A 21,278-nucleotide genomic window follows, 5' to 3' on the forward strand; every position below is an offset into this window, starting at 1 on the left:
CTGTTATATGTGACTTCCACTCACAGAGTTACATCTGTATTTCGTGGATCTCTTTGCTAGCCTTATTTCTGTGGAATCTGAGAACAGATATTTCGGATCCCTTTGAAGACTATAGGGCCAAAGGAAATATCCTCCGATAACAAAGAGAAAGAAGCTTTCTGACAAACTTCTTTGTGTTCTGTGAAATCATCTCACAGAGTTACAGCTTTCCCCTCAAGAAGCCTTTCGCTAAGAGAGTTCTTATGAAATTGGCAAAGTGATATTTGGAAGCCCATAGAGGGCTATGGTGAAAAAGGAAATATCCTCAGATGAAATCTGGAAAGAAGCTTTCTGAGAAACTGCTTAGTGTTCTGTTAATTCATCTCAGAGCGTTACATCTGTATTTCGTGGAGCTCTTTGCTAGCCTTATTTCTGTGGAATCTGAGAACAGATATTTCGGATCCCTTTGAAGACTATAGGGCCAAAGGAAATATCCTCCGATAACAAAGAGAAAGAAGCTTTCTGAGAAACTTCTTTGTGTTCTGTGAAATCATGTCACAGAGTTACAAATTTCCCCTCAAGAAGCCTTTCGCTAAGACAGTTCTTGTGGAATTGGCAAAGTGATATTTGGAAGCCCATAGAGGGCTATGGTGAGAAAGGAAATATCCTCAGATGAAATCTGGAAAGAAGCTTTCTGAGAAACTGCTCTGTTATATGTGACTTCCACTCACAGAGTTACATCTGTATTTTGTGGATCTCTTTGCTAGCCTTATTTCTGTGGAATCTGAGAACAGATATTTCGGATCCCTTTGAAGACTATAGGGCCAAAGGAAATATCCTCCGATAACAAAGAGAAAGAAGCTTTCTGAGAAACTTCTTTGTGTTCTGTGAAATCATCTCACAGAGTTACAGCTTTCCCCTCAAGAAGCCTTTCGCTAAGACAGTTCTTGTGGAATTGGCAAAGTGATATTTGGAAGCCCATAGAGGGCTATGGAGAAAAAGGAAATATACTCAGATGAAATCTGGAAAGAAGCTTTCTGAGAAACTGCTTAGTGTTCTGTTAATTCATCTCACAGAGTTACATCTGTATTTCGTGTATCTCTTTGCTAGCCTTATTTCTGTGGAATCTGAGAACAGATATTTCGGATCTCTTTGAAGACTATAGGGCCAAAGGAAATATCCTCCGATAACAAAGAGAAAGAAGCTTTCTGAGAAACTTCTTTGTGTTCTGTGAAATCATCTCACAGAGTTACAGCTTTCCCCTCAAGAAGCCTTTCATTAAGACAGTTCTTGTGGAATTGGCAAAATGATATTTGGAACGCCATAGAGGGCTAGGGTGAAAAAGGAAATATCCTCAGATGAAATCTGGAAAGAAGCTTTCTGAGAAACTGCTCTGTTATATGTGACTTCCACTCACAGAGTTACATCTGTATTTCGTGGATCTCTTTGCTAGCCGTATTTCTGAGGAATCTGAGAACAGATATTTCGGATCCCTTTGAAGACTATAGGGCCAAAGGAAATATCCTCCGATAACAAAGAGAAAGAAGCTTTCTGAGAAACTTCTTTGTGTTCTGTGAAATCATCTCACAGAGTTACAGCTTTCCCCTCAAGAAGCCTTTCGCTAAGACAGTTTTTGTGAAATTGGCAAAGTGATATTTGGAACGCCATAGAGGGCTATGTTGAAAAAGGAAATATCCTCAGATGAAATCTGGAAAGAAGCTTTCTGAGAAACTGCTCTGTTATATGTGACTTCCACACACAGAGTTACATCTGTATTTCGTGGATCTCTTTGCTAGCCTTATTTCTGTGAAATCTGAGAACAGATATTTCGGATCCCTTTGAAGACTATAGGGCCAAAGGAAATATCCTCCGATAACAAAGAGAAAGAAGCTTTCTGAGAAACTTCTTTGTGTTCTGTGAAATCATCTCACAGAGTTACAGCTTTCCCCTCAAGAACCCTTTCGCTAAGACAGTTCTTGCGGAATTGGCAAAGTGATATTTGGAAGCCCATAGAGGGCTATGGAGAAAAAGGAAATATCCTCAGATGAAATCTGGAAAGAAGCTTTCTGAGAAACTGCTCTGTTATATGTGACTTCCACTCACAGAGTTACATCTGTATTTCGTGGATCTCTTGGCTAGCCTTATTTCTGTGGAATCTGAGAACAGATATTTCGGATCCCTTTGAAGACTATAGGGCCAAAGGAAATATCCTCCGATAACAAAGAGAAAGAAGCTTTCTGAGAAACTTCTTTGTGTTCTGTGAAATCATCTCACAGAGTTACAGCTTTCCCCTCAAGAACCCTTTAGTTAAGACAGTTCTTGAGGAATTGGCAAAGTGATATTTGGAACGACATAGAGGGCTATGGTGAAAAAGGAAATATCCTCAGATGAAATCTGGAAAGAAGCTTTCTGAGAAACTGCTCTGTTATATGTGACTTCCACTCACAGAGTTACATCTGTATTTCGTGGATCTCTTGGCTAGCCTTATTTCTGTGGAATCTGAGAACAGATATTTCGGATCCCTTTGAAGACTATAGGGCCAAAGGAAATATACTCCGATAACAAAGAGAAAGAAGCTTTCTGAGAAACTTCTTTGTGTTCTGTGAAATCATCTCACAGAGTTACAGCTTTCCTCTCAAGAAGCCTTTCGCTAAGACAGTTCTTGTGGAATTGTCAAAGTGATATTTGGAATGCCATAGAGGGCCTTGGTGAAAAAGGAAATATCCTCAGATGAAATCTGGAAAGAAGCTTTCTGAGAAACTGCTTAGTGTTCTGTTAATTCATCTCACAGAGTTACATCTATATTTCGTGGATCTCTTTGCTAGCCTAATTTCTGTGGAATCTGAGAACAGATATTTCGGATCCCTTTGAAGAGTATAGGGCCAAAGAAAATATCCTCCGATAACAAAGAGTAAGAAGCTTTCTGAGAAACTTCTTTGTGTTCTGTGAAATCATCTCACAGAGTGAAGGCTTTCCCCTCAAGAAGCCTTTCGGTAAGACAGTTCTTGTGGAATTGGCAAAGTGATATTTGGAAGCCCTTAGAGGGCTATGGTGAAAAAGGAAATATCCTCAGATGAAATCTGGAAAGAAGCTTTCTGAGAAACTGCTTAGTGTTCTGTTAATTCATCTCACAGAGTTACATCTGTATTTCGTGGATCTCTTTGCTAGCCTTATTTCTGTGGAATCTGAGAACAGATATTTCGGATCCCTTTGAAGACTATAGGGCCAAAGGAAATATCCTCCGATAACAAAGAGAAAGAAGCTTTCTGAGAAACTTCTTTGTGTTCTGTGAAATCATCTCACAGAGTTACAGCTTTCCCCTCCAGAAGCCTTTAGTTAAGATAGTTCTTGTGGAATTGGCAAAGTGACATTTGGAACGCCATAGAGGGCTATGGTGAAAAAGGAAATATCCTCAGATGAAATCTGGAAAGAAGCTTTCTGAGAAACTGCTCTGTTATATGTGACTTCCACTCACAGAGTTACATCTGTATTTCGTGGATCTCTTTGCTAGCCTTATTTCTGTGGAATCTGAGAACAGATATTTCGGATCCCTTTGAAGACTATAGGGCCAAAGGAAATATCCTCCGATAACAAAGAGAAAGAAGCTTTCTAGGAAACTTCTTTGTGTTCTGTGAAATCATCTCACAGAGTTACAGCTTTCCACTCAAGAAGCCTTTCACTAAGACAGTTCTTGTGGAATTGGCAAAGTGATATTTGGAAGCCCATAGAGGGCTATGGTGAAAAAGGAAATATCCTCAGATGAAATCTGGAAAGAAGCTTTCTGAGAAACTGCTTAGTGTTCTGTTAATTCATCTCACAGAGTTACATCTGTATTTCGTGGATCTCTTTGCTAGTCTTATTTCTGTGGAATCTGAGAACAGATATTTCGGATCCCTTTGAAGACTATAGGGCCAAAGGAAATATCCTCCGATAACAAAGAGAAAGAAGCTTTCTGAGAAACTTCTTTGTGTTCTGTGAAATCATCTCACAGAGTTACAGCTTTCCCCTCAAGAAGCCTTTCGCTAAGACAGTTCTTGTGGAATTGGCAAAGTGATATTTGGAACGCCATAGAGGGCTATGGTGAAAAAGGAAATATCCTCAGATGAAATCTGGAAAGAAGCTTTCTGAGAAACTGTTCTGTTATATGTGACTTCCACTCACAGAGTTACATCTGTATTTCGTGGATCTCTTTGCTAGCCTTATTTCTGTGGAATCTGAGAACAGATATTTCGGATCCCTTTGAAGACTATAGGGCCAAAGGAAATATCCTCCGATAACAAAGAGAAAGAAGCTTTCTGAGAAACTTCTTTGTGTTCTGTGAAATCATCTCACAGAGTTACAGCTTTCCCCTCAAGAAGCCTTTCGCTAAGACAGTTCTTGTGGAATTGGCAAAGTGATATTTGGAACGCCATAGAGGGCTATGGTGAAAAAGGAAATATCCTCAGATGAAATCTGGAAAGAAGCTTTCTGAGAAACTGCTCTGTTATATGTGACTTCCACTCACAGAGTTACATCTGTATTTCGTGGATCTCTTTGCTAGCCTTATTTCTGTGGAATCTGAGAACAGATATTTGGAATCCCTTTGAAGACTATAGGGCCAAAGGAAATATCCTCCAATAACAAAGAGAAAGAAGCTTTCTGAGAAACTTCTTTGTGTTCCGTGAAATCATCTCACAGAGTTACAGCTTTCCCCTCAAGAAGCCTTTCGCTAAGACAGTTCTTGTGGAATTGGCAAAGTGATATTTGGAACGCCATAGAGGGCTATGGTGAAAAAGGAAATATCCTCAGATGAAATCTGGAAAGAAGCTTTCTGAGAAACTGCTCTGTTATATGTGACTTCCACTCACAGAGTTACATCTGTATTTCGTGGATCTCTTTGCTAGCCTTATTTCTGTGGAATCTGAGAACAGATATTTCGGATCCCTTTGAAGACTATAGGGCCAAAGGAACTATCCTCCGATAACAAAGAGAAAGAAGCTTTCTGAGAAACTTCTTTGTGTTCTGTGAAATCATCTCACAGAGTTACAGCTTTCCCCTCAAGAAGCCTTTCGTTAAGACAGTTCTTGAGGAATTGGCAAAGTGATATTTGGAACGCCATAGAGGGCTATGGTGAAAAAGGAAATATCCTCAGACGAAATCTGGAAAGAAGCTTTCTGAGAAACTGCTCTGTTATATGTGACTCCCACTCACAGAGTTACATCTGTATTTCGTGGATCTCTTGGCTAGCCTTATTTCTGTGGAATCTGAGAACAGATATTTCGGATCCCTTTGAAGACTATAGGGCCAAAGGAAATATCCTCCGATAACAAAGAGAAAGAAGCTTTCTGAGAAACTTCTTTGTGTTCTGTGAAATCATCTCACAGAGTTACAGCTTTCCCCTCAAGAAGCCTTTCGCTAAGACAGTTCTTGTGAAATTGGCAAAGTGATATTTGGAAGCCCATAGAGGGCTATGGTGAAAAAGGAAATATCCTCAGATGAAATCTGGAAAGAAGCTTTCTGAGAAACTGCTTAGTGTTCTGTTAATTCATCTCAGAGCGTTACATCTGTATTTCGTGGAGCTCTTTGCTAGCCTTATTTCTGTGGAATCTGAGAACAGATATTTCGGATCCCTTTGAAGACTATAGGGCCAAAGGAAATATCCTCCGATAACAAAGAGAAAGAAGCTTTCTGAGAAACTTCTTTGTGTTCTGTGAAATCATGTCACAGAGTTACAGATTTCCCCTCAAGAAGACTTTCGCTAAGACAGTTCTTGTGGAATTGGCAAAGTGATATTTGGAAGCCCATAGAGGGCTATGGTGAAAAAGGAAATATCCTCAGATGAAATCTGGAAAGAAGCTTTCTGAGAAACTGCTCTGTTATATGTGACTTCCACTCACAGAGTTACATCTGTATTTCGTGGATCTCTTGGCTAGCCTTATTTCTGTGGAATCTGAGAACAGATATTTCGGATCCCTTTGAAGACTATAGGGCCTAAGGAAATATCCTCCGATAACAAACAGAAAGAAGCTTTCTGAGAAACTTCTTTGTGTTCTGTGAAATCATCTCGCAGAGTTACAGCTTTCCCCTCAAGAAGCCTTTCGCTAAGACAGTTCTTGTGAAATTAGCAAAGTGATATTTGGAAGCCAATAGAGGGCTATGGTGAAAAAGGAAATATCCTCAGATGAAATCTGGAAAGAAGCTTTCTGAGAAACTGCTTAGTGTTCTGTTAATTCATCTCAGAGAGTTACATCTGTATTTCGTGGAGCTCTTTGCTAGCCTTATTTCTGTGGAATCTGAGAACAGATATTTCGGATCCCTTTGAAGACTATAGGGCCAAAGGAAATATCCTCCGATAACAAAGAGAAAGAAGCTTTCTGAGAAACTTCTTTGTGTTCTGTGAAATCATGTCACAGAGTTACAGATTTCCCCTCAAGAAGCCTTTCGCTAAGACAGTTCTTGTGGAATTGGCAAAGTGATATTTGGAAGCCCATAGAGGGCTATGGTGAAAAAGGAAATATCCTCAGATGAAATCTGGAAAGAAGCTTTCTGAGAAACTGCTCTGTTATATGTGACTTCCACTCACAGAGTTACATCTGTATTTTGTGGATCTCTTTGCTAGCCTTATTTCTGTGGAATCTGAGAACAGATATTTCGGATCCCTTTGAAGACTATAGGGCCAAAGGAAATATCCTCCGATAACAAAGAGAAAGAAGCTTTCTGAGAAACTTCTTTGTGTTCTGAAAAATCATCTCACAGAGTTACAGCTTTCCCCTCAAGAAGCCTTTCGCTACGACATTTCTTGTGGAATTGGCAAAGTGATATTTGGAAGCCCATAGAGGGCTATGGAGAAAAAGGAAATATCCTCAGATGAAATCTGGAAAGAAGCTTTCTGAGAAACTGCTTAGTGTTCTGTTAATTCATCTCACAGAGTTACATCTGTATTTCGTGGATCTCTTTGCTAGCCTAATTTCTGTGGAATCTGAGAACAGATATTTCCCATCCCTTTGAAGACTATAGGGCCAAAGGAAATATCCTCCAATAACAAAGAGAAAGAAGCTTTCTGAGAAACTTCTTTGTGTTCTGTGAAATCATCTCACAGAGTTACAGCTTTCCTCTCAAGAAGCCTTTCGCTAAGACAGTTCTTGTGGAATTGGCAAAGTGATATTTGGAATGCCATAGAGGGCTATGGTGAAAAAGGAAATATCCTCAGATGAAATCTGGAAAGAAGCTTTCTGAAAAACTGCTTAGTGTTCTGTTAATTCATCTCACAGAGTTACATCTATATTTCGTGGATCTCTTTGCTAGCCTAATTTCTGTGGATTCTGAGAACAGATATTTCGGATCCCTTTGAAGAGTATAGGGCCAAAGGAAATATCCTCCGATAACAAAGCGAAAGAAGCTTTCTGAGAAACTTCTTTCTGTTCTGTGAAATCATCTCACAGAGTGACAGCTTTCCCCTCAAGAAGCCTTTCGGTAAGACAGTTCTTGTGGAATTGGCAAAGTGATATTTGCAAGCCCATAGAGGTCTATGGTGAAAAAGGAAATATCCTCAGATGAAATCTGGAAAGAAGCTTTCTGAGAAACTGCTTAGTGTTCCGTTAATTCATCTCACAGAGTTACATCTGTATTTCGTGGAGCTCTTTGCTAGCCTTATTTCTGTGGAATCTGAGAACAGATATTTCGGATCCCTTTGAAGACTATAGGGCCAAAGGAAATATCCTCCCATAACAAAGAGAAAGAAGCTTTCTGAGAAACTTCTTTGTGTTCTGTGAAATCATCTCACAGAGTTACAGCTTTGCCCTCAAGAAGCCTTTCGCTAAGACAGTTCTTGTGGAATTGGCAAAGTGATATTTGGAAGCCCATAGAGGGCTATGGAGAAAAAGGAAATATCCTCAGATGAAATCTGGAAAGAAGCTTTCTGAGAAACTGCTTAGTGTTCTGTTAATTCATCTCACAGAGTTACATCTGTATTTCGTGGATCTCTTTGCTAGCCTAATTTCTGTGGAATCTGAGAACAGATATTTCCCATCCCTTTGAAGACTATAGGGCCAAAGGAAATATCCTCCGATAACAAAGAGAAAGAAGCTTTCTGAGAAACTTCTTTGTGTTCTGTGAAATCATCTCACAGAGTTACAGATTTCCCCTCAAGAAGCCTTTCGCAAAGACAGTTCTTGTGGAATTGGCAAAGAGATATGTGGAAGCCCATAGAGGGCTATGGTTAAAAAGGAAATATCCTCAGATGAAATCTGGAAAGAAGCTTTCTGAGAAACTGCTCTGTTATATGTGACTTCCACTCACAGAGTTACATCTGTATTTCGTGGATCTCTTTGCTAGCCTTATTTCTGTGGAATCTGAGAACAGATATTTCGGATCTCTTTGAAGACTATAGGCCAAAGGAAATATCCTCCGATAACAAAGAGAAAGAAGCTTTCTGAGAAACTTCTTTGTGTTCTGTGAAATCATCTCACAGAGTTACAGCATTCCACTCAAGAAGCCTTTCACTAAGACAGTTCTTGTGGAATTGGAAAAGTGATATTTGGAAGCCCATAGAGGGCTATGGTGAAAAAGGAAATATCCTCAGATGAAATCTGGAAAGAAGCTTTCTGAGAAACTGCTTAGTGTTCTGTTAATTCATCTCACAGAGTTACCTCTGTATTTCGTGGATCTCTTTGCTAGCCTTATTTCTGTGGAATCTGAGAACAGATATTTCGGATCCCTTTGAAGACTATAGGGCCAAAGGAAATATCCTCCGATATCAAAGAGAAAGAAGCTTTCTGAGAAACTTCTTTTTGTTCTGTGAAATCATCTCACAGAGTTACAGCTTTCCCCTCAAGAAGCCTTTCGCTAAGACAGTTCTTGTGGAATTGGCAAAGTGATATTTGGAACGCCATAGAGGGCTATGGTGAAAAAGGAAATATCCTCAGATGAAATCGGGAAAGAAGCTTTCTGAGAAACTGCTCTGTTATATGTGACTTCCACTCACAGAGTTACATCTGTATTTCGTGGATCTCTTTGCTAGCCTTATTTCTGTGGAATCTGAGAACAGATATTTCGGATCCCTTTGAAGACTATAGGGCCAAAGGAAATATCCTCCAATAACAAAGAGAAAGAAGCTTTCTGAGAAACTTCTTTGTGTTCTGTGAAATCATCTCACAGAGTTACAGCTTTCCCCTCAAGAAGCCTTTCGCTAAGACAGTTCTTGTGGAATTGGCAAAGTGATATTTGGAACGCCATAGAGGGCTATGGTGAAAAAGGAAATATCCTCAGATGAAATCTGGAAAGAAGCTTTCTGAGAAACTGCTCTGTTATATGTGACTTCCACTCACAGAGTTACATCTGTATTTCGTGGATCTCTTTGCTAGCCTTATTTCTGTGGAATCTGAGAACAGATATTTCGGATCCCTTTGAAGACTATAGGGCCAAAGGAAATATCCTCCGATAACAAAGAGAAAGAAGCTTTCTGAGAAACTTCTTTGTGATCTGTGAAATCATCTCACAGAGTTACAGCTTTGCCCTCAAGAAGCCTTTCGCTAAGACAGTTCTTGTGGAATTGGCAAAGTGATATTTGGAAGCCCATAGAGGGCTATGGTGAAAAAGGAAATATCCTCAGATGAAATCTGGAAAGAAGCTTTCTGAGAAACTGCTTAGTGTTCTGTTAATTCATCTCACAGAGTTACATCTGTATTTCGTGGATGTCTTTGCTAGTCTTATTTCTGTGGAATCTGAGAACAGATATTTCGGATCCCTTTGAAGACTATAGGGCCAAAGGAAATATCCTCCGATAACAAAGAGAAAGAAGCTTTCTGAGAAACTTCTTTGTGTTCTGTGAAATCATCTCACAGAGTTACAGCTTTCCCCTCAAGAAGCCTTTCGCTAAGACAGTTCTTGTGGAATTGGCAAAGTGATATTTGGAACGCCATAGAGGGCTATGGTGAAAAAGGAAATATCCTCAGATGAAATCTGGAAAGAAGCTTTCTGAGAAACTGTTCTGTTATATGTGACTTCCACTCACAGAGTTACATCTGTATTTCGTGGATCTCTTTGCTAGCCTTATTTCTGTGGAATCTGAGAACAGATATTTCGGATCCCTTTGAAGACTATAGGGCCAAAGGAAATATCCTCCGATAACAAAGAGAAAGAAGCTTTCTGAGAAACTTCTTTGTGTTCTGTGAAATCATCTCACAGAGTTACAGCTTTCCCCTCAAGAAGCCTTTCGCTAAGACAGTTCTTGTGGAATTGGCAAAGTGATATTTGGAACGCCATAGAGGGCTATGGTGAAAAAGGAAATATCCTCAGATGAAATCTGGAAAGAAGATTTCTGAGAAACTGCTCTGTTATATGTGACTTCCACTCACAGAGTTACATCTGTATTTCGTGGATCTCTTTGCTAGCCTTATTTCTGTGGAATCTGAGAACAGATATTTCGGATCCCTTTGAAGACTATAGGGCCAAAGGAAATATCCTCCAATAACAAAGAGAAAGAAGCTTTCTGAGAAACTTCTTTGTGTTCTGTGAAATCATCTCACAGAGTTACAGCTTTCCCCTCAAGAAGCCTTTCGCTAAGACAGTTCTTGTGGAATTGGCAAAGTGATATTTGGAACGCCATAGAGGGCTATGGTGAAAAAGGAAATATCCTCAGATGAAATCTGGAAAGAAGCTTTCTGAGAAACTGCTCTGTTATATGTGACTTCCACTCACAGAGTTACATCTGTATTTCGTGGATCTCTTTGCTAGCCTTATTTCTGTGGAATCTGAGAACAGATATTTCGGATCCCTTTGAAGACTATAGGGCCAAAGGAAATATCCTCCGATAACAAAGAGAAAGAAGCTTTCTGAGAAACTTCTTTGTGTTCTGTGAAATCATCTCACAGAGTTACAGCTTTCCCCTCAAGAAGCCTTTCGTTAAGACAGTTCTTGAGGAATTGGCAAAGTGATATTTGGAACGCCATAGAGGGCTATGGTGAAAAAGGAAATATCCTCAGATGAAATCTGGAAAGAAGCTTTCTGAGAAACTGCTCTGTTATATGTGACTCCCACTCACAGAGTTACATCTGTATTTCGTGGATCTCTTGGCTAGCCTTATTTCTGTGGAATTTGAGAACAGATATTTCGGATCCCTTTGAAGACTATAGGGCCAAAGGAAATATCCTCCGATAACAAAGAGAAAGAAGCTTTCTGAGAAACTTCTTTGTGTTCTGTGAAATCATCTCACAGAGTTACAGCTTTCCCCTCAAGAAGCCTTTCGCTAAGACAGTTCTTGTGAAATTGGCAAAGTGATATTTGGAAGCCCATAGAGGGCTATGGTGAAAAAGGAAATATCCTCAGATGAAATCTGGAAAGAAGCTTTCTGAGAAACTGCTTAGTGTTCTGTTAATTCATCTCAGAGCGTTACATCTGTATTTCGTGGAGCTCTTTGCTAGCCTTATTTCTGTGGAATCTGAGAACAGATATTTCGGATCCCTTTGAAGACTATAGGGCCAAAGGAAATATCCTCCGATAACAAAGAGAAAGAAGCTTTCTGAGAAACTTCTTTGTGTTCTGTGAAATCATCTCACAGAGTTACAGATTTCCCCTCAAGAAGCCTTTCGCTAAGACAGTTCTTGTGGAATTGGCAAAGTGATATTTGGAAGCCCATAGAGGGCTATGGTGAAAAAGGAAATATCCTCAGATGAAATCTGGAAAGAAGCTTTCTGAGAAACTGCTCTGTTATATGTGACTTCCACTCACAGAGTTACATCTGTATTTCGTGGATCTCTTGGCTAGCCTTATTTCTGTGGAATCTGAGAACAGATATTTCGGATCCCTTTGAAGACTATAGGGCCTAAGGAAATATCCTCCGATAACAAACAGAAAGAAGCTTTCTGAGAAACTTCTTTGTGTTCTGTGAAATCATCTCGCAGAGTTACAGCTTTCCCCTCAAGAAGCCTTTCGCTAAGACAGTTCTTGTGAAATTAGCAAAGTGATATTTGGAAGCCAATAGAGGGCTATGGTGAAAAAGGAAATATCCTCAGATGAAATCTGGAAAGAAGCTTTCTGAGAAACTGCTTAGTGTTCTGTTAATTCATCTCAGAGAGTTACATCTGTATTTCGTGGAGCTCTTTGCTAGCCTTATTTCTGTGGAATCTGAGAACAGATATTTCGGATCCCTTTGAAGACTATAGGGCCAAAGGAAATATCCTCCGATAACAAAGAGAAAGAAGCTTTCTGAGAAACTTCTTTGTGTTCTGTGAAATCATGTCACAGAGTTACAGATTTCCCCTCAAGAAGCCTTTCGCTAAGACAGTTCTTGTGGAATTGGCAAAGTGATATTTGGAAGCCCATAGAGGGCTATGGTGAAAAAGGAAATATCCTCAGATGAAATCTGGAAAGAAGCTTTCTGAGAAACTGCTCTGTTATATGTGACTTCCACTCACAGAGTTACATCTGTATTTTGTGGATCTCTTTGCTAGCCTTATTTCTGTGGAATCTGAGAACAGATATTTCGGATCCCTTTGAAGACTATAGGGCCAAAGGAAATATCCTCCGATAACAAAGAGAAAGAAGCTTTCTGAGAAACTTCTTTGTGTTCTGAAAAATCATCTCACAGAGTTACAGCTTTCCCCTCAAGAAGCCTTTCGCTACGACATTTCTTGTGGAATTGGCAAAGTGATATTTGGAAGCCCATAGAGGGCTATGGAGAAAAAGGAAATATCCTCAGATGAAATCTGGAAAGAAGCTTTCTGAGAAACTGCTTAGTGTTCTGTTAATTCATCTCACAGAGTTACATCTGTATTTCGTGGATCTCTTTGCTAGCCTAATTTCTGTGGAATCTGAGAACAGATATTTCCCATCCCTTTGAAGACTATAGGGCCAAAGGAAATATCCTCCGATAACAAAGAGAAAGAAGCTTTCTGAGAAACTTCTTTGTGTTCTGTGAAATCATCTCACAGAGTTACAGATTTCCCCTCAAGAAGCCTTTCGCTAAGACAGTTCTTGTGGAATTGGCAAAGTGATATGTGGAAGCCCATAGAGGGCTATGGTGAAAAAGGAAATATCCTCAGAAGAAATCTGGAAAGAAGCTTTCTGAGAAACTGCTCTGTTACATGTGACTTCCACTCACAGAGTTACATCTGTATTTCGTGGATCTCTTTGCTAGCCTTATTTCTGTGGAATCTGAGAACAGATATTTCGGATCCCTTTGAAGACTATAGGGCCAAAGGAAATATCCTCCGATAACAAAGACAAAGAAGCTTTCTGAGAAACTTCTTTGTGTTCTGTGAAATCATCTCACAGAGTTACAGCTTTCCTCTCAAGAAGCCTTTCGCTAAGACAGTTCTTGTGGAATTGGCAAAGTGATATTTGGAACGCCATAGAGGGCTATGGTGAAAAAGGAAATATCCTCAGATGAAATCTGGAAAGAAGCTTTCTGAGAAACTGCTCTGTTATATGTGACTTCCACTCACAGAGTTACATCTGTATTTCGTGGATCTCTTTGCTAGCCTTATTTCTGTGGAATCTGAGAACAGATATTTCGGATCCCTTTGAAGACTATAGGGCCAAAGGAAATATCCTCCGATAACAAAGAGAAAGAAGCTTTCTGAGAAACTTCTTTGTGTTCTGTGAAATCATCTCACAGAGTTACAGCTTTCCCCTCAAGAAGCCTTTCGTTAAGACAGTTCTTGAGGAATTGGCAAAGTGATATTTGGAACGCCATAGAGGGCTATGGTGAAAAAGGAAATATCCTCAGATGAAATCTGGAAAGAAGCTTTCTGAGAAACTGCTCTGTTATATGTGACTCCCACTCACAGAGTTACATCTGTATTTCGTGGATCTCTTGGCTAGCCTTATTTCTGTGGAATCTGAGAACAGATATTTCGGATCCCTTTGAAGACTATAGGGCCAAAGGAAATATCCTCCGATAACAAAGAGAAAGAAGCTTTCTGAGAAACTTCTTTGTGTTCTGTGAAATCATCTCACAGAGTTACAGCTTTCCCCTCAAGAAGCCTTTCGCTAAGACAGTTCTTGTGAAATTGGCAAAGTGATATTTGGAAGCCCATAGAGGGCTATGGTGAAAAAGGAAATATCCTCAGATGAAATCTGGAAAGAAGCTTTCTGAGAAACTGCTTAGTGTTCTGTTAATTCATCTCAGAGCGTTACATCTGTATTTCGTGGAGCTCTTTGCTAGCCTTATTTCTGTGGAATCTGAGAACAGATATTTCGGATCCCTTTGAAGACTATAGGGCCAAAGGAAATATCCTCCGATAACAAAGAGAAAGAAGCTTTCTGAGAAACTTCTTTGTGTTCTGTGAAATCATGTCACAGAGTTACAGATTTCCCCTCAAGAAGCCTTTCGCTAAGACAGTTCTTGTGGAATTGGCAAAGTGATATTTGGAAGCCCATAGAGGGCTATGGTGAAAAAGGAAATATCCTCAGATGAAATCTGGAAAGAAGCTTTCTGAGAAACTGCTCTGTTATATGTGACTTCCACTCACAGAGTTACATCTGTATTTCGTGGATCTCTTGGCTAGCCTTATTTCTGTGGAATCTGAGAACAGATATTTCGGATCCCTTTGAAGACTATAGGGCCTAAGGAAATATCCTCCGATAACAAACAGAAAGAAGCTTTCTGAGAAACTTCTTTGTGTTCTGTGAAATCATCTCGCAGAGTTACAGCTTTCCCCTCAAGAAGCCTTTCGCTAAGACAGTTCTTGTGAAATTAGCAAAGTGATATTTGGAAGCCAATAGAGGGCTATGGTGAAAAAGGAAATATCCTCAGATGAAATCTGGAAAGAAGCTTTCTGAGAAACTGCTTAGTGTTCTGTTAATTCATCTCAGAGAGTTACATCTGTATTTCGTGGAGCTCTTTGCTAGCCTTATTTCTGTGGAATCTGAGAACAGATATTTCGGATCCCTTTGAAGACTATAGGGCCAAAGGAAATATCCTCCGATAACAAAGAGAAAGAAGCTTTCTGAGAAACTTCTTTGTGTTCTGTGAAATCATGTCACAGAGTTACAGATTTCCCCTCAAGAAGCCTTTCGCTAAGACAGTTCTTGTGGAATTGGCAAAGTGATATTTGGAAGCCCATAGAGGGCTATGGTGAAAAAGGAAATATCCTCAGATGAAATCTGGAAAGAAGCTTTCTGAGAAACTGCTCTGTTATATGTGACTTCCACTCACAGAGTTACATCTGTATTTTGTGGATCTCTTTGCTAGCCTTATTTCTGTGGAATCTGAGAACAGATATTTCGGATCCCTTTGAAGACTATAGGGCCAAAGGAAATATCCTCCGATAACAAAGAGAAAGAAGCTTTCTGAGAAACTTCTTTGTGTTCTGAAAAATCATCTCACAGAGTTACAGCTTTCCCCTCAAGAAGCCTTTCGCTACGACATTTCTTGTGGAATTGGCAAAGTGATATTTGGAAGCCCATAGAGGGCTATGGAGAAAAAGGAAATATCCTCAGATGAAATCTGGAAAGAAGCTTTCTGAGAAACTGCTTAGTGTTCTGTTAATTCATCTCACAGAGTTACATCTGTATTTCGTGGATCTCTTTGCTAGCCTAATTTCTGTGGAATCTGAGAACAGATATTTCCCATCCCTTTGAAGACTATAGGGCCAAAGGAAATATCCTCCGATAACAAAGAGAAAGAAGCTTTCTGAGAAACTTCTTTGTGTTCTGTGAAATCATCTCACAGAGTTACAGATTTCCCCTCAAGAAGCCTTTCGCTAAGACAGTTCTTGTGGAATTGGCAAAGTGATATGTGGAAGCCCATAGAGGGCTATGGTGAAAAAGGAAATATCCTCAGAAGAAATCTGGAAAGAAGCTTTCTGAGAAACTGCTCTGTTACATGTGACTTCCACTCACAGAGTTACATCTGTATTTCGTGGATCTCTTTGCTAGCCTTATTTCTGTGGAATCTGAGAACAGATATTTCGGATCCCTTTGAAGACTATAGGGCCAAAGGAAATATCCTCCGATAACAAAGACAAAGAAGCTTTCTGAGAAACTTCTTTGTGTTCTGTGAAATCATCTCACAGAGTTACAGCTTTCCTCTCAAGAAGCCTTTCGCTAAGACAGTTCTTGTGGAATTGGCAAAGTGATATTTGGAATGCCATAGAGGGCTATGGTGAAAAAGGAAATATCCTCAGATGAAATCTGGAAAGAAGCTTTCTGAGAAACTGCTTAGTGTTCTGTTAATTCATCTCACAGAGTTACATCTATATTTCGTGGATCTCTTTGCTAGCCTAATTTCTGTGGATTCTGAGAACAGATATGTCGGATCCCTTTGAAGAGTATAGGGCCAAAGGAAATATCCTCCGATAACAAAGAGAAAGAAGCTTTCTGAGAAACTTCTTTCTGTTCTGTGAAATCATCTCACAGAGTGACAGCTTTCCCCTCAAGAAGACTTTCGGTAAGACAGTTCGTGTGGAATTGGCAAAGTGATATTTGCAAGCCCATAGAGGGCTATGGTGAAAAAGGAAATATCCTCAGATGAAATCTGGAAAGAAGCTTTCTGAGAAACTGCTTAGTGTTCCGTTAATTCATCTCACAGAGTTACATCTGTATTTCGTGGAGCTCTTTGCTAGCCTTATTTCTGTGGAATCTGAGAACAGATATTTCGGATCCCTTTGAAGACTATAGGGCCAAAGGAAATATCCTCCGATAACAAAGAGAAAGAAGCTTTCTGAGAAATTTCTTTGTGATCTGTGAAATCATCTCACAGAGTTACAGCTTTGCCCTCAAGAAGCCTTTCGCTAAGACAGTTCTTGTGGAATTGGCAAAGTGATATTTGGAAGCCCATAGAGGGCTATGGTGAAAAAGGAAATATCCTCAGATGAAATCTGGAAAGAAGCTTTCTGAGAAACTGCTTAGTGTTCTGTTAATTCATCTCACAGAGTTACATCTGTATTTCGTGGATCTCTTTGCTAGCCTTATTTCTGTGGAATCTGAGAACAGATATTTCGGATCTCTTTGAAGACTATAGGGCCAAAGGAAATATCCTCCGATAACAAAGAGAAAGAAGCTTTCTGAGAAACTTCTTTGTGTTCTGTGAAATCATCTCACAGAGTTATAGCTTTCCCCTCAAGAAGCCTTTCGTTAAGACAGTTCTTGTGGAATTGGCAAAATGATATTTGGAACGCCATAGAGGGCTATGGTGAAAAAGGAAATATCCTCAGATGAAACCTGGAAAGAAGCTTTCTGAGAAACTGCTCTGTTATATGTGACTTCCACTCACAGAGTTACATCTGTATTTCGTGGATCTCTTGGCTAGCCGTATTTCTGTGGAATCTGAGAACAGATATTTCGGATCCCTTTGAAGACTATAGGGCCAAAGGAAATATCCTCCGATAACAAAGAGAAAGAAGCTTTCTGAGAAACTTCTTTGTGTTCTGTGAAATCATCTCACAGAGTTACAGCTTTCCCCTCAAGAAGCCTTTCGCTAAGACAGTTCTTGTGAAATTGGCAAAGTGATATTTGGAACGCCATAGAGGGCTATGTTGAAAAAGGAAATATCCTCAGATGAAATCTGGAAAGAAGCTTTCTGAGAAACTGCTCTGTTATATGTGATTTCCACACACAGAGTTACATCTGTATTTCGTGGATCTCTTTGCTAGCCTTATTTCTGTGAAATCTGAGAACAGATATTTCGGATCCCTTTGAAGACTATACGGCCAAAGGAAATATCCTCCGATAACAAAGAGAAAGAAGCTTTCTGAGAAACTTCTTTGTGTTCTGTGAAATCATCTCACAGAGTTACAGCTTTCCCCTCAAGAAGCCTTTCGCTAAGACAGTTCTTGTGGAATTGGCAAAGTGATATTTGGAAGCCCATAGAGGGCTATGGAGAAAAAGGAAATATCCTCAGATGAAATCTGGAAAGAAGCTTTCTGAGAAACTGCTTAGTGTTCTGTTAATTCATCTCACAGAGTTACATCTGTATTTCGTGGATCTCTTTGCTAGCCTTATTTCTGTGGAATCTGAGAACAGATATTTCGGATCCCTTTGAAGACTATAGGGCCAAAGGAAATATCCTCCGATAACAAAGAGAAAGAAGCTTTCTGAGAAACTTCTTTGTGTTTTGTGAAATCATCTCACAGAGTTACAGCTTTCCCCTCAAGAAGCCTTTCGTTAAGACAGTTCTTGAGGAATTGGCAAAGTGATATTTGGAACGCCATAGAGGGCTATGGTGAAAAAGGAAATATCCTCAGATGAAATCTGGAAAGAAGCTTTCTGAGAAACTGCTCTGTTATATGTGACTTCCACACACAGAGTTACATCTGTATTTCGTGGATCTCTTGGCTAGCCTTATTTCTGTGGAATTTGAGAACAGATATTTCGGATCCCTTTGAAGACTATAGGGCCAAAGGAAATATCCTCCGATAACAAAGAGAAAGAAGCTTTCTGAGAAACTTCTTTGTGTTCTGTGAAATCATCTCACAGAGTTACAGCTTTCCCCTCAAGAAGCCTTTCGCTAAGACAGTTCTTGTGAAATTGGCAAAGTGATATTTGGAAGCCCATAGAGGGCTATGGTGAAAAAGGAAATATCCTCAGATGAAATCTGGAAAGAAGCTTTCTGAGAAACTGCTTAGTGTTCTGTTAATTCATCTCAGAGCGTTACATCTGTATTTCGTGGAGCTCTTTGCTAGCCTTATTTCTGTGGAATCTGAGAACAGATATTTCGGATCCCTTTGAAGACTATAGGGCCAAAGGAAATATCCTCCGATAACAAAGAGAAAGAAGCTTTCTGAGAAACTTCTTTGTGTTCTGTGAAATCATGTCACAGAGTTACAGATTTCCCCTCAAGAAGCCTTTCGCTAAGACAGTTCTTGTGGAATTGGCAAAGTGATATTTGGAAGCCCATAGAGGGCTATGGTGAAAAAGGAAATATCCTCAGATGAAATCTGGAAAGAAGCTTTCTGAGAAACTGCTTAGTGTTCTGTTAATTCATCTCACAGAGTTACATCTGTATTTCGTGGATCTCTTTGCTAGCCTTATTTCTGTGGAATCTGAGAACAGATATTTCGGATCCCTTTGAAGACTATAGGGCCAAAGGAAATATCCTCCGATAACAAAGAGAAAGAAGCTTTCTGAGAAACTTCTTTTTGTTCTGTGAAATCATCTCACAGAGTTACAGCTTTCCCCTCAAGAAGCCTTTCGCTAAGACAGTTCTTGTGGAATTGGCAAAGTGATATTTGGAACGCCATAGAGGGCTATGGTGAAAAAGGAAATTTCCTCAGATGAAATCTGGAAAGAAGCTTTCTGAGAAACTGCTCTGTTATATGTGACTTCCACTCACAGAGTTACATCTGTATTTCGTGGATCTCTTTGCTAGCCTTATTTCTGTGGAATCTGAGAACAGATATTTCGGATCCCTTTGAAGACTATAGGGCCAAAGGAAATATCCTCCGATAACAAAGAGAAAGAAGCTTTCTGAGAAACTTCTTTGTGTTCTGTGAAATCATCTCACAGAGTTACAGCTTTCCCCTCAAGAAGCCTTTCGCTAAGACAGTTCTTGTGGAATTGGCAAAGTGATATTTGGAACGCCATAGAGGGCTATGGTGAAAAAGGAAATATCCTCAGATGAAATCTGGAAAGAAGCTTTCTGAGAAACTGCTCTGTTATATGTGACTTCCACTCACAGAGTTACATCTGTATTTCGTGGATCTCTTTGCTAGCCTTATTTCTGTGGAATCTGAGAACAGATATTTCGGATCCCTTTGAAGACTATAGGGCCAAAGGAAATATCCTCCGATAACAAAGAGAAAGAAGCTTTCTGAGAAACTTCTTTGTGTTCTGTGAAATCATCTCACAGAGTTACAGCTTTTCCCTCCAGAAGCCTTTCGCTAAGACAGTTCTTGGGGAATTGGCAAAGTGATACTTGGCGGCCCATAGAGGGCAATGGAGAAAAAGGAAATATCCTCAGATGAAATCTGGAAAGAAGCTTTCTGAGAAACTGCTTAGTGTTCTGTTAATTCATCTCACAGAGTTACATCTGTATTTCCTGGATCTCTTTGCTAGGCTAATTTCTGTGGAATCTGAGAACAGATATTTCCCATCCCTTTGAGGACTATAGGGCCAAAGGAAATATCCTCCAATAACAAAGAGAAAGAAGCTTTCTGAGAAACTTCTTTGTGTTCTGTGAAATCATCTCACAGAGTTACAGATTTCCCCTCAAGAAGCCTTTCGCTAAGACAGTTCTTGTGGAATTGGCAAAGTGATATGTGGAAGCCCATAGAGGGCTACGGTGAAAAAGGAAATATCCTCAAATGAAATCTGGAAAGAAGCTTTCTGAGAAACTGCTCTGTTATATGTGACTTCCACTCACAGAGTTACATCTGTATTTCGTGGATCTCTTGGCTAGCCTTATTTCTGTGGAATCTGAGAACAGATATTTCGGATACCTTTGAAGACTATAGGGCCAAAGGAAATATCCTCCGACACAAAGAGAAAGAAGCTTTCTGAGAAACTTCTTTGTGTTCTGTGAAATCATCTCACAGAGTTACAGCTTTCCCCTCAAGAAGCCTTTCGCTAAGACAGTTCTTTTGGAATTTGCAAAGTGATATTTGGCAGCCCATAGAGGCCTATGGAGAAAAAGGAAATATCCTCAGATGAAATCTGGAAAGAAGCTTTCTGAGAAACTGCTTAGTGTTCTGTTAATTCATCTCACAGAGTTACATCTGTATTTCGTGGAGCTCTTTGCTAGCCTTATTTCTGTGGAATCTGAGAACAGATATTTCGGATCCCTTTGAAGACTATAGGGCCAAAGGAAATATCCTCCGATAACAAAGAGAAAGAAGCTTTCTGAGAAACTTCTTTGTGTTCTGTGAAATCATCTCACAGAGTTACAGATTTCCCCTCAAGAAGCCTTTCGCTAAGACAGTTCTTGTGGAATTGGCAAAGTGATATTTGGAAGCCCATAGAGGGCGCTGGTGAAAAAGGAAATATCCTCAGATGAAATCTGGAAAGAAGCTTTCTGAGAAACTGCTCTGTTATATGTGACTTCCACTCACAGAGTTACATCTGTATTTCGTGGATCTCTTGGCTAGCCTTATTTCTGTGGCATCTGAGAACAGATATTTCGGATCCCTTTGAAGACTATAGGGCCAAAGGAAATATCCTCCGATAACAAAGAGAAAGAAGCTTTCTGAGAAACTTCTTAGTGTTCTGTGAAATCATCTCACAGAGTTACAGCTTTCCCCTCAAGAAGCCTTTCGCTAAGACAGTTCTTGTGGAATTGGCAAAGTGATATTTGGAAGCCCATAGAGGGCTATGGAGAAAAAGGAAATATCCTCAGATGAAATCTGGAAAGAAGCTTTCTGAGAAACTGCTTAGTGTTCTGTTAA

The sequence above is a fragment of the Macaca fascicularis genome, chromosome 13 (assembly GCF_037993035.2).
Source record: "Macaca fascicularis isolate 582-1 chromosome 13, T2T-MFA8v1.1".
Taxonomy (NCBI): Eukaryota; Metazoa; Chordata; class Mammalia; order Primates; family Cercopithecidae; genus Macaca; species Macaca fascicularis.